Raw genomic sequence first — 13219 nt, 5'->3', positions numbered from 1 at the left:
CCTACTCCTTTTTAAAAATGTTATGCACGTATAGTATATCATTTTAAAGCCAATATTTGTACTTTTCTGACTTTGTGATTTTTAATTATGTCTTGTATATTTATCTATGTATGTTAAGGGGTTTTAGATTGGATGCTCATGTGGTGTTTTCAGCAATGGTATTAAGTTTTATTTTTTACTATTTATAGATCGGTAAATGTGTCTCGGTTTGTACTTTTATGGCAACTGCCGAATAAAGTTATTTTGACTGACTGACTCCTGCCTTAACTGGTTCTTGAAAAATTTGATGTGCATGTTTTAACATGCCTGGAAGAATGGGAAGGGACTGGTACGTAGTGTGAGTGAAGGATAACGTATTAAAGAGAAAATCATCCTCAAGAGGTTCTGTGTGCATGGCTACGTTATGGTATGGCACTGCCCTAGCTAGAACCTGAGTGTATGAGGTGCTATCTTCTGGGGGTGATGGTTTTGAAGGATAGCAGTCTGGACTGTTACCAGAAATGGGATCATCGTTGAGGTCCCATGGGTCGACATTATCTTGGTGTGAATCTGCAGAGTGTACTGGAGACTGTGCAGTGGGGGTAGTAGGTGGAGAGACAGTCAGGTGAGGAGAATGAGGAGGAGACTGACGAGGTGAGAATTGAGGAGGTGGAGTTTTTTGTTTGGGTTTTGGCACTTTAGCTGGTGGCTGATCAGTGTCCAATTGTCCTTGAAAGGCCAGCTTCTTCTTTGTTTTTAGAGGAGGTGCAGTTAGGACCTTGCCAGTGTCTTTATGAATCTGAATTCTGGCCTGCCTTTCATCAAATTCCTCCATTTGCGTGAGTTCCCCGGAAAATCTATGGCTTTCTTTAAGTTGTTTGGAAAGTCCATGCTCCTCTGTGTATATGGGTCTTTTCGGCTCCGAAGCCGGTTTCCTGGGGATCGAAAGGCCTGGAGTAGATGTTGGCCTCGGCTCCGAGAGGGATTTTTGAGGGGTTCGACTCAATGTGTCGGTGTTTGCTTATTTCGGAGCCTGTGCTTCGGCTCGAGTCTGAAGGCTTCGGTGGCGTGGCCTTTCTAGGTGCTGAAGTTGTTGCTTGGTCACCAGAAGTGTTTTTACAGGTGGAGCCATGGCCTTCCGGCAGTGGCGTTCCCGAGGCCTTGTGTTTGGGGTTGGATTGGACAGGGGCAGGTGTACTCACATGCTGTTCTGCCGTGACTGGTCTGTCCTCCTCGGACTCTTGCTCGGAGTCAGACCCCTGAACGGAGACTGCGGTGTGCATAATCTCCTCTTCTTCCATGTTGAGACGTTCAGTGCTTCTCAACGCCATTTCCAACCTTCATGCTCTTCTGTCTCGTAGAGTCTTCTTCGAGCGGAAGGATCTGCAGGCCTCGCAAGTATCCTCTTGGTGGTCTGGAGATAGACAAAGGTTACAGACAAGATGTTGGTCCGTATATTGGAACTTGGCGTGGCACCGAGGGCAGAAGTGAAACAGGGTCCAGTCCATGAGGCTTCGACAAGGCTTTTGGTCGGCCCCACCAGGCCCGAGTTGGGCGCAGGTGCCCCGAAGGGCAAGTAAAGGAGTTGGATCTGCCTGTACTGAAGGGTCGATGATAGATGGTACGCGATCGAAACAATAACGATGAATTAGAGAGTTTGTAGCACTTTTCCGACTCAAACTATCGGAGCGAAAAGAAACACGTCCGAACCTGATGGCGGAAAGAAAACAATCTAAGATGGAGTCGATGCCCATGCGCAATGGAGCCGAAGAGGAGGAGTCACTGGATCCCGTGACTCGTAAACACTTCTTCGAAGAAAAACAACTTGCAACACTTCTAGCCCAACACTAGATGGCAGGACCTATGCATAGCATTTGTATCTGCAGCTACACATGCACATGCCATCGAACATATATATGGAAAATGTCACTTACCCAGTGTACATCTGTTCGTGGCATGAGTCGCTGCAGATTCACATGCTGTGCACAGTCCGCCGTCTGGTGTTGGGCTCGGAGTGTTACAAGTTGTTTTTCTTCGAAGAAGTCTTTTCGAGTCACGAGACCGAGGGACTCCTCCCACTTCGATTCCATTGCGCATGGGCGTCGACTCCATCTTAGATTGTTTTCCCCGCAGAGGGTGAGGTAGGAGTTGTGTATGTTAGTAATAGTGCCCATGCAATGGAATGAATACGTATGTACATAATGAAGGTTAAAGTAATATATTTACAAATGTACAAATGTTGAAGATCTACTACTAAACGGCTACAGGCTCCCGGGGAGGCGGGTGGGCGCATGTGAATCTGCAGCGACTCATGCCACGAACAGATGTACACTGGGTAAGTGACATTTTCCGTTCGATGGCATGTGTAGCTGCAGATACACATGCTGTGCACCGACTAGTAAGCAGTTATCTCCCCAAAAGCGGTGGTTCAGCCTCTAGGAGTTGAAGTAGTTTGAAATAATGTTCTTAGTACAGCCTGACCTACTGTGGCTTGTTGTGCAGTTAACACATCTACACAGTAGTGCTTGGTAAATGTATGAGGCGTAGACCATGTTGCTGCCTTACATATTTCGTTCATTGGAATATTTCCTAGAAAGGCCATGGTAGCCCCTTTCTTTCTGGTTGAGTGTGCCTTTGGTGTAATAGGCAGCTCTCTCTTTGCTTTAAGATAGCAGGTTTGAATACACTTAACTATCCACCTAGCAATGCCTTGTTTTGAAATTGGATTTCCTGTATGAGGTTTTTGAAAGGCAATAAATAGTTGTTTTGTTTTTCTAATTAGTTTCGTTCTGTCAATGTAGTACATTAGTGCTCTTTTGATGTCTAATGTATGTAGTGCTCTTTCAGCTACAGAATCTGGTTGTGAGAAGAACACTGGTAATTCTACTGTTTGATTTAAGTGGAACGGTGAGATAACCTTTGGTAAAAATTTAGGATTTGTTCTTAGAACTACTTTATTTTTATGTATCTGAATAAATGGTTCTTGTATGGTAAATGCTTGAATCTCGCTCACTCTTCTTAGAGATGTGATGGCAATCAAAAATGCAACTTTCCACGTTAAGTATTGCATTTCACAAGAATGCATGGGCTCGAAAGGTGGACCCATGAGTCTTGTTAAGACAATGTTGTGGTTCCATGAAGGAACAGGTGGTGTTCTTGGTGGTATGATTCTCTTTAAGCCTTCCATAAACGCTTTAATGACTGGTATTCTAAACAGTGAAGTTGAATGAGTAATTTGTAGGTAAGCTGATATTGGGGTGAGATGTATTTTTATGGAAGAGAAAGCTAGATTTGATTTTTGCAAATGTAGTAAATATCCTACTATATCCTTTGGAGATGCGTGTAATGGCTGAATTTGATTATTCTGGCAGTAATACACAAATCTTTTCCACTTGTTTGCGTAGCAGTGTCTAGTGGTAGGTTTCCTAGCTTGTTTTATGACCTCCATACATTCTTGTGTGAGGTGCAAGTGTCCGAATTCTAGGATTTCAGGAGCCGAATTGCTAGATTCAAAGATGCTGGATTTGGATGTCTGATCTATTGTTTGTGTTGTGTTAACAGATCTGGTTTGTTGGGTAGTTTGACATGAGGTACTACTGACAGGTCTAGTAGTGTCGTGTACCAAGGTTGCCTCGCCCATGTTGGTGCTATTAGTATGAGTTTGAGTTTGTTTTGACTCAACCTGTTTACTACATATGGAATGAGAGGGAGAGGGGGGAAAAGCGTATGCAAAGATCCCTGACCAGTTCATCCATAGAGCATTGCCTTGGGATTGATCTTGTGGGTACGTGGATGTGAAGTTTTGGTATTTTTGAGTTTTCCTTTGTTGCAAATAGATCTATTTGAGGCGTTCCCCAAATTTGAAAGTAATTGTTTAGTATTTGGGGGTGAATTTCCCATTCGTGGGTTTGTTGGTGATCTCGAGAGAGATTGTCTGCCAACTGGTTCAGAATCCCTGGAATAAATTGTGCTATTAGGCGAATGTGGTTGTGAATCGCCCAATGCCATATTTTCTGTGTTAGGAGGCACAACTGTGTTGAGTGTGTCCCTCCTTGTTTGTTTAGATAATACATTGTTGTCATGTTGTCTGTTTTGACAAGAATGTATTTTTGGGTTATTATGGGTTGAAATGCTTTCAGCGCTAGAAATACTGCTAACATTTCCAAGTGATTTATGTGAAACTGTCTCTGATGTATGTCCCATTGTCCTTGGATGCTGTGTTGATTGAGGTGTGCTCCCCACCCTGTCATGGAAGCATCTGTTGTTATGACGTATTGTGGCACTGGGTCTTGGAAAGGCCGCCCTCGGTTTAAATTTGTACTGTTCCACCATAGAAGCGAGATGTATGTTTGGCGGTCTATCAACACCAGATCTAGAAGTTGACCCTGTGCTTGTGACCATTGTGATGCTAGGCACTGTTGTAAGGGTCGCATGTGCAATCTTGCGTTTGGGACAATGGCTATGCATGAAGACATCATGCCTAGTAGTTTCATTACCATTCTGACTTGTATCTTTTGTGTTGGATACATGGCCTGTATTACTTTGTGAAATGTTTGAACCCGTTGTGGACTTGGAGTGGCAATCCCTTTTGTTGTGTTGATTGTTGCTCCTAAGTATTGCTGCGTTTGACACGGCAAAAGGTGTGACTTCGCGTAGTTGATGGAGAAACCTAGCCTGTGAAGGGTTTGTATGACATATTTTGTGTGCTGTGAACACTGTTTTAGCGTGTTGGTTTTGATTAACCAGTCGTCTAAGTACGGGAACACATGTATTTGCTGCCTTCTGATATGTGCAGCTACTACTGCCAGGCATTTTGTAAAAACTCTTGGCGCAGTTGTTATTCCAAATGGCAACACTTTGAATTGGTAATGTATTCCTTGGAATACGAACCTTAGGTATTTCCTGTGTGAAGGATGTATTGGTATATGGAAATACGTATCTTTTAGATCTAATGTTGTCATGTAGTCTTGCTGTTTGAGCAGTGGGATTACGTCTTGTAATGTGACCATGTGAAAGTGGTCTGATTTTATGTAGGTATTTAGTGTTCTGAGATCTAGTATTGGTCTCAGAGTTTTGTCCTTTTTGGGTATTAGAAAGTACAGTGAGTAAACTCCTGTGTTTTTTTGTTGAATTGGTACTAATTCTATTGCGTCCTTTTGTAGCAATGCTTGAACTTCTAGTCCTAGAAGATCTATATGTTGTTTTGACATATTGTGTGTTTTCGGTGGGAGGTTTGGAGAGAATTGGCGAAATTCTATGCAATAACCATGCTGAATAATTGCTAAGACCCAAGTGTCTGTTGTTATTTCCTCCCAAAGTTTGTAAAATTGGCTTAGTCTTCCCCCCACAGGTGTTATGTGATGGGGTTGTGTGACTTGTGAGTCACTGCTTATTTTGAGGGGTTTTGGGGCCTTTGAATTTTCCTCTATTTTTTGGGAATTGGCCCCCTCTAAATTGCCCCCGAAAACCTCCCCTCTGATATTGACCCTGGTAGGTAGGCCTTGTTTGTGAGGTTGTGGTTTCTGTGGGTTGACCTCGAAACCCTCCCCTAAAAGGTGTTTTCCGAAATGTGCCTCTGCTCTGCGGGGAGTAGAGTGCGCCCATGGCTTTGGCTGTATCGGTGTCCTTTTTGAGTTTTTCGATGGCAGTGTCTACCTCCGGCCCAAACAATTGCTGTTCATTAAACGGCATATTGAGCACAGCCTGCTGGATTTCCGGTTTGAACCCAGAAGTGCGCAGCCATGCGTGCCTTCGTATTGTGACTGCAGTGTTTATTGTCCTTGCAGCTGTATCTGCTGCATCCATGGAAGACCGTATCTGATTATTTGAGATACTTTGTCCCTCTTCCACCACCTGTTGCGCTCTTTTTTGGAACTCCTTGGGTAAGTGTTCGATGAAATGTTGCATTTCATCCCAATGAGCCCTGTCGTATCTTGCCAAAAGTGCTTGTGAATTGGCAATACGCCACTGATTTGCTGCTTGTGCTGCAACCCTTTTTCCCGCAGCATCAAATTTGCGGCTCTCCTTGTCTGGAGGTGGTGCGTCGCCTGAGGTATGAGAGTTGCCTCTCTTACGAGCTGCCCCCACAACTACTGAGTCTGGTGTTAGTTGTGTTGTAATATATATTGGATCTGTGGGCGGTGGCTTATATTTTTTCTCCACCCTTGGAGTTATGGCTCTGCCTTTAACTGGATCCTGAAAAATTAGTTTTGAATGTCTTAGCAATCCTGGGAGCATGGGAAGGCATTGATACTGGCTATGGGTGGAGGATAGGGTGTTAAAGAGAAAGTCATCCTCAATTGGTTCCGAATGTAAGGAGACATTGTGAAACTCGGCTGCCCTTGCGACCACCTGTGTATAGGATGTACTGTCCTCAGGTGGTGACGGTTTTGTAGGATAAGAGTCTGGGCTATTGTCAGACACTGGAGCATCGTAGAGGTCCCATGCATCGGGATCATCCTGACTCATTGTGGTATGAGCTGGTGAGTGCATCAGTGGTGGAGTTGTTGCTGGTGATGCATGTATTGATGGTGGTGGAGACGGTGGTGGGGTTGCTTTCTTTGCCACCTTTGCCTGTGGTTGCTTGTCCTTTTGTTGAAAGGCAAGTTTCCTTTTTATTTTGATTGGGGGAAGAGTGGTTATCTTCCCTGTGTCCTCATGAATATGAAGCCTTCTTTGTGTGTAGTCAGGCTCTACAGCTTGAAGCTCCTCTCCAAATCTATGTAATTGGGAGGTTAATCCTTGTTCCTCTGTATAGGAACTAGTTTTCGGCTCCGAGGCTGGCTGTTTCGGAACCGAAACCTTTTCGGAAGTCTTTTTAGGCTCCGAAGAAACCTTCTTTGTTTTCGGCGTGGTGTCTCGGTGCCGAAATTCTTCGGTGCCGCTGTTTCTGTGCCGAAGTTTCTCGGAGCCGCTGTCTCGGCTCCGAGGTTGCTGTGTGGCGGTATCTCGACCGGAGTCGGATGACTTCGACACCAGCATGCCCTTTTTCGGTGCCTTGGATGGGTCACCTATTTTTCGGGTTAAGCCATGGCCTGTTGGCGGTGGCGTCCCCAGGGCTTTTGTAGACTTCTCGGGAGTCTTGATTTTCGACGTCTTACTCACGGTTTTGGTTGTTTCTTCGGCGTCGAGTTCTTCCGAATCCGACTCGCGGACGGAGAAAGCTTCTTCTTCCTCCTCGAAACGATCTTGACCTGTCGGCGTGGATGCCATTTGTAGTCTCCTGGCTCTTCGGTCTCTCAGCGTCTTCCTCGACCGAAACGCTCGACAGGCTTCACAAGTATCCTCCTTGTGCTCGGGGGACAAGCACAAGTTACAGACCAGATGGTGATCCGTATACGGATACTTGTGATGGCATTTTGGGCAGAAGCGGAATGGGGTCCGTTCCATGAGCCTTGAAGTCGCACGTGGCCGGGCCGACCAGGCCCCGACGGGGGATCGAAAAAACCACGAAGGGCCACCGGAGCTCTTCAAAATTCGGTGTCGATTTGTTCTAACTAACCCGATACCGAACGCAAACAATACCGACGTTTTTTTCCGAGATTCGAACTAACTTTCCGACCCGAAACACGGAGCAAAAAGGAACACGTCCAAACCCGATGGCGGAAAAAAAACAATCTAAGATGGAGTCGACGCCCATGCGCAATGGAATTGAAGTGGGAGAAGTCCCTCGGTCTCGTGACTCGAAAAGACTTCTTCGAAGAAAAACAACTTGTAACACTCCGAGCCCAACACCAGACGGCGGACTGTGCACATCATGTGTGTCTGCAGCTACACATGCCATCGAACATATATATATAGGGGGGGCTCCTGAATCTCCTGTATCTCACTGATATTCACTAGCCTTGGGCTGAAAGAAGCCCTCTGAAGTATTGCCCTCACCCTTGCACCGCTGGGGCTTGCATTACGTCTATGGTGTGAGTCTTGGATCAGTGAAGAATGCAGTTGGAACGTGAATCTCCTGTAGCCCTAATAATTGCCTCTGAGACATAATACTCCTTCTCACTGAAGTTCACTCCCACCCATGCTTAAAGGCGAACAAGATAGCAGTACAGATTTGTAGAGCTGGGAGAGGGGATTTCGGTGAGGGTGAGAATCTGCAGAACGCCAATGCCCGTGGAGTTCATGGGAAGAAAGAGAAGGCGCCCCACATCATGGTTGTCACGTGGATAGCTTTAGCTACATGGAAAACTGCACAGGAAGACGAACGAGCAGAATAAACAAACACTGCAATTGAACTAGATTCAAAACAATGGTATTGCAGGTTTTTGCATGTGACAAGACACTGCAGAGAGGAGGCACATCGTCAGTGCTTCAGGCCCACAAAGAGTGAGATCAAAGTCAGATCTTCTGACTCTCCAAACTATAATGTGAACTCGATGCTTCACACTACAAACAGAATAGAATAAAATGTGAACGGGGCACTCCCATAATCTAAGAGTGACTGGTTATCTCACTGCCAAGGATCCCAAGATCATCAAAGACAGAAGGAGGCTTTCTATCCTACAGAGTTAGTTCCATGCGTGAGTATGGGCCAGTCAAGCCATGTAAAGTTTACAGATTAACAACAAGATAAGCTACAGGTGGAGAGATGAGTTGAGACACTGATCTGGATCTACCGCAGGATGAGTTTTTGAGAGGGGAGATCTTCATACATTTTGCTAGAAAGGAGATTGTATACCGTAGTCAGAGGATTTTAGTATTCTCTGAAGTGAATTTGATAAAAGCAGGGCAAAGGAAAACGCCGCAGGAGCTGCAGAAGTTCTTTATCGGTATGGGAGCGTACAGAAGGGGTACTATTCTATGTAAAACCAAAAAGGAGGTTGGTACTGAGATGTCACTGTTTACTCGAGTTGATGAGGCAAAGAACATTGTGAAGGACAGACACAGTCAGACTCACCATTTCCTTGCCTACTCCTGTTTTTCCTTAATGGAAAAATTAATATATTGTGAATCTGTTATATGTGTGCTGTAAAATGGGGTATCTGTGATATCACCCCAAGTCCAGGGTTGGGGTTGTTCACTATTTCCATATTCTAACTTTTTGAAGGGCATGGGAAATCGAAAAGTACATTCACGTGTGAAGCTTTGTAAATCCTCCATACTAATTAGAAAGTCTATGCATTGAGATCAATTCTAGACAATTCTTAAACTTTGCCTTTGGGAGCTAATGATGTGCCTTTGAACTCTTGTGCAAGCCATGGCATTGAGTTTTTTGTTTTTGAATTTTAGGACTTGCTGGCCTGTTCCTGTTTTTAGGTCCAATTCTGAAATGCCAATAAGACTGGACTTTAAAAAGATCCATCTGAGGTGGAACTGCTTATGTTATGATGACATTTTTCCAAGTATGCCAAGATGCTGCAAGCCGACATTCAAGTGCTGTTCACGGATCAACATGCAGCAGTCTCAGTGATATCATCTACAGTATACTATTCTAGGTGACAGATGGTAATGGCAGCTATACATACAAACACTCTTAACAATGCTAAATACAGAACTGAGAAACACAACTGTAACCTATTAAGACTTAAATTATTGGGGCGTGGCCTGGCAAGATGGCCGATCGGACATGCAGCTTGAGAGCTCTTCTGCCCATGCAAAAAATATTGCTAAATCCTGGAGTTGGTAACAGAAATAGAGTAATATTTTGCTGCATAAAAACCTGTTGCCCTAATATAAACTTGTGGATTGGCAAGCAGTGTTGGGGCCGCTTGGAGGCAGAGAAGGAGCATGCAGCCTGGCCAGACACTGTTTGCGCTGGGATAGCCTACGGCTTTTGTTGAGCCTGACGTGCGCAGCCCTACCTTTGATTGGGAGGATCACAGACTGGGGCAGATAGTCGTCGGTGCTTGTGGAGTCACTGCTAGTGACTGGTGATGAGGGGTATACCATTCTGCCTTGCGGGCCAAATGTGAGGAAGGGCCGACTGAGGCACCGCTCAGAGTAGCTGGGCCTGTTCGGAGTGCCTCGATGCATGAGTAGGGGACGCGCGGATCATCGCAGTAAAACGAGGAGGCAGTGGTGGCCCATCGCGCTGTCCCTGAAACAGAGACAGGGGCGTTGGAGGTAAACGCTGGATCACACTTGACTGCCAGAGGCCTGAAGATCGGTCCATAGTAGGAAGTGATGACAACAGCCATGGAACTGGAGGAACTGAGCAGCTGGGGAGCTGCGAGAACCTGGCTGCCTGGGCCGGCAGTGGTGAAGCATGTACTGAGGTGAGGGGGGCAACCTGGGCACCTGAGTGGGCCCTGCTCATGGATCGAGATTTAGCCACAAGGTGGAGCTGGATGAGGTGTTGCGGTCAGCCTGTGACAGAGAGGGGTGCATGCCCAGCCCGCATTCCCCCCATAGATAATGGCCTAGACTGGAGCAAAGAAGCATGGATGCACTGAGTGTCCCAGGGAGGCTGAGGCTGTGACTCTGAAGTGGCTGGGGCCTTGAGGACAGGGCTCGCCGATCGGGTGCTTGGAGCGGTATCATAACACCTTAGTGGCTGCAAGTGAGAGGAGGCTGGAGGCAGAGCCGTTCCAGACTGGACGGGTGCCCCATTGGTGTAGGGAAGAAGGAGTGCTGGTGAGAGCGGGGTGGAGGGGATCCTCCTCTCCATTATTTCATTTTGGGTCTCTTATAATGGGGACAATTAAGACCACCAGGGACCCCCAGGGCAATACCATCGTGCAATATACCACGCCGCAGGTCCCTGCCACAAGGGCTGCCGGACTACTGCGGCAAAGGCACTGGCTCATGATGAGGAGCCGACACACTCTGCCCTGCTGGAGGCCATACAGGCCACACGCATTGTTCTTGAAGGGAAGATAGATGTGGGTCTTCTTCAAGCGAGTTCTGCAAGGTGGCAGACAGCTTCACCACTGCAGAAAACGATTTTACAGACCTGCAGACTGAGGTAACAGCGTTTAAAGTGCAGGTGTCCCGTTTGGTGGATACAACTGAGACTCTGGAGAAAAGAGCGGAAGATGTGGAGGGCCGCTGCCAGAGAAACAACCTCAGATTTCTAGGCTTTGGGGAACAAGTGACGGTGCCTCAACAGAAAGCTTTCTTAAGAACTGGCTAAAGGCATAGTTGAACGTAATGGACCTATCACCGATGTTTGGAAATGAGAGGGCCCATGGGGCATCAGTGGCAAGACCGATGCCAGGGGCACCCGAAAGTCATAGTCTAACTTACCGGACTGAGTTCACCATCCTGAGGGCTGCCCACGAGGCAGGTGAGATGTGCTATAAAAATAAAAAAATGTCATCTTCCAAGAATATACACGTGAAGTACAGAAAGACAAAATCCTTCACGGAAGTTAATCAAAAACTTAAAGCTGCCATTGCATGCTGATGTATCCTGCTAGGATTCGGGTGATAGATAATGGAAAAACAACTCCTTTTGAGAAACCAGAGGAGGTGTGGTTGGAGCTCTGGGATCGTGTCCCTAGATCAGAGCAGGGAATGTCCAGGGCAGACCGTGGCAGCAGGCTGTGAGGGCAGAGGCTTGGTTGCAGATGAGGTTCTCACAAAACTGATGCTTGAGGAGACCAGCTCATGACAAGGGTACCGGTACAACTGGACGGTACACTGAGCAGGGAACAACAATGTAGGGGAGAGGGGGAGTCAAACACAGAGAACACCAGTGCTACTGATGGACTGCACATTAACACTAAAGATAAACAAAGAATGGCAGTATTTTGGGGGGCCTATTAATATGCATATAAGTTTTGTTGGCAATGGAAGTTATTAACAAAGACTGGGGTGTGGCTCGCTGGAATATTTAGATAGGGAATGTTAGGGCAGCTGGAGTGTGGCCCCTGATGGTGTCTTTTCCTTGTTGGATTAAAGACCTGCTGGGTGCTACCATGCTCCTGATTATTTTCTTACTTAGACAGTACATAGGGGTTTGAGAGGCCAGGTTTTGGCCTAGTTTGAGTACTAGTTTGGGGACAGGGAGGAGCTGGCCTGGATGTGTGCCCTGACTAAACGAGATGGGTGAGCTCAATGCTCTGTTGTTAATTATTGTTTACACAGGGAGGGTGGGAGGAAGCATTGTCGAGACAGTTTTGTTTTAATCTGTTTCACTGATCATGGGCTGATGGTGGCGCTATGGGATTGGGGGCTGGCACGAGACGGGGCTGCTACGAGTCAACAGGTGTGGGGTGGAGAGTGAGAGATGGGGGCCATGTAGAGGCTTGCCCAAGGCACAACGCTCGCTAACACATGGCACACACTTATGAGGTAATCACTTGGAATATCAGGCGGTTTGGTGGTTTGTAAAGAGACAGAGTGTTTTCCTGTTTGTCAAGACTGGGGATACACATAGCATGCCTCCAACTGCCACCCTTCCCCTGTGCACCCAAGGACATCGTCTCCAGCGTACACCAGGGATCATCCCTCAGCACCACCCTATTCAACATATACATGACCCCCCCACAGACATCGTCTGATCCCACTGACTCAATATAATCCACTATGCAGATGACACACAACTAATCCTCTTGCTCACGAGGACCCTACCAACGCTAAAACCAACTTTTGCAATGCCATAACCAACATAGCTGAATGGATGAGAGACAATTGCCTCAAAGTCAACTCCAACAAAATAGAAGTCCTGATCTTCGGGAAGAACCCCTCCATATGGGCCCACAGCTGTTGGCCAACACAACCTGGACCAACAGCCACACTGACAGACAATGCACACAACCTGGGCATCGTCCTAGACAGCCAGCTGACCATAAAACAACAAATCAAAGCTGTCTCCAGCTCCTGCTTCTGCATGCTTCGCAGAATCTTTAGATGCATCCCAACCAACACCATGAAGATCGTCACACAGACCCTCGTCACCAGCCGCCTCAACAACAGCAATGTTCTCTATGTCAGAATCTCCACCCAGCTCCTCAGAAGACTCAAGACCATACAGAACACTGCAGGCAGACTCATCTTGGACCTCCTCAAAAGGACCCACATCACCCCTCACCTCAAGGACCTTCACTGGCTCTCCATTAAACAGAATTGCCAATTCAAGATCCTCACGCTTGCATACAAAGCCCTCCATGACCAAGGACTGTCTACATCAATCATCGACTGAATTCAGTCTGTCCTCAAGACACCTGCGCACTGCCTCACTCGCCCTCGCACACAGCCCCCACATCCACCGCAGCCACTGTGGAGGCTGCTCCTTCTCTTACATCGTAGCAGAGTCCTGGAACAGTCTACTCCCTCCGCCTCTGAACAGCACCCTC

General features: G+C 46.7%; 1 protein-coding gene across 9 annotated transcripts in view; it reads right to left on the bottom strand.

Moving 5' to 3' along the window:
- AKAP9 (A-kinase anchoring protein 9) overlaps window positions 1-13219 on the bottom strand; it is a 969300-nt gene that overhangs the window by 508450 nt on the left and 447631 nt on the right. The window lies entirely within an intron of this gene.

The sequence above is a fragment of the Pleurodeles waltl genome, chromosome 10, assembly GCF_031143425.1.
Source record: "Pleurodeles waltl isolate 20211129_DDA chromosome 10, aPleWal1.hap1.20221129, whole genome shotgun sequence".
NCBI classification, from domain to species: Eukaryota; Metazoa; Chordata; class Amphibia; order Caudata; family Salamandridae; genus Pleurodeles; species Pleurodeles waltl.
Note: the sequence above shows the minus strand (reverse complement) of the source record. Positions and strands in the feature narration are given on the sequence as shown.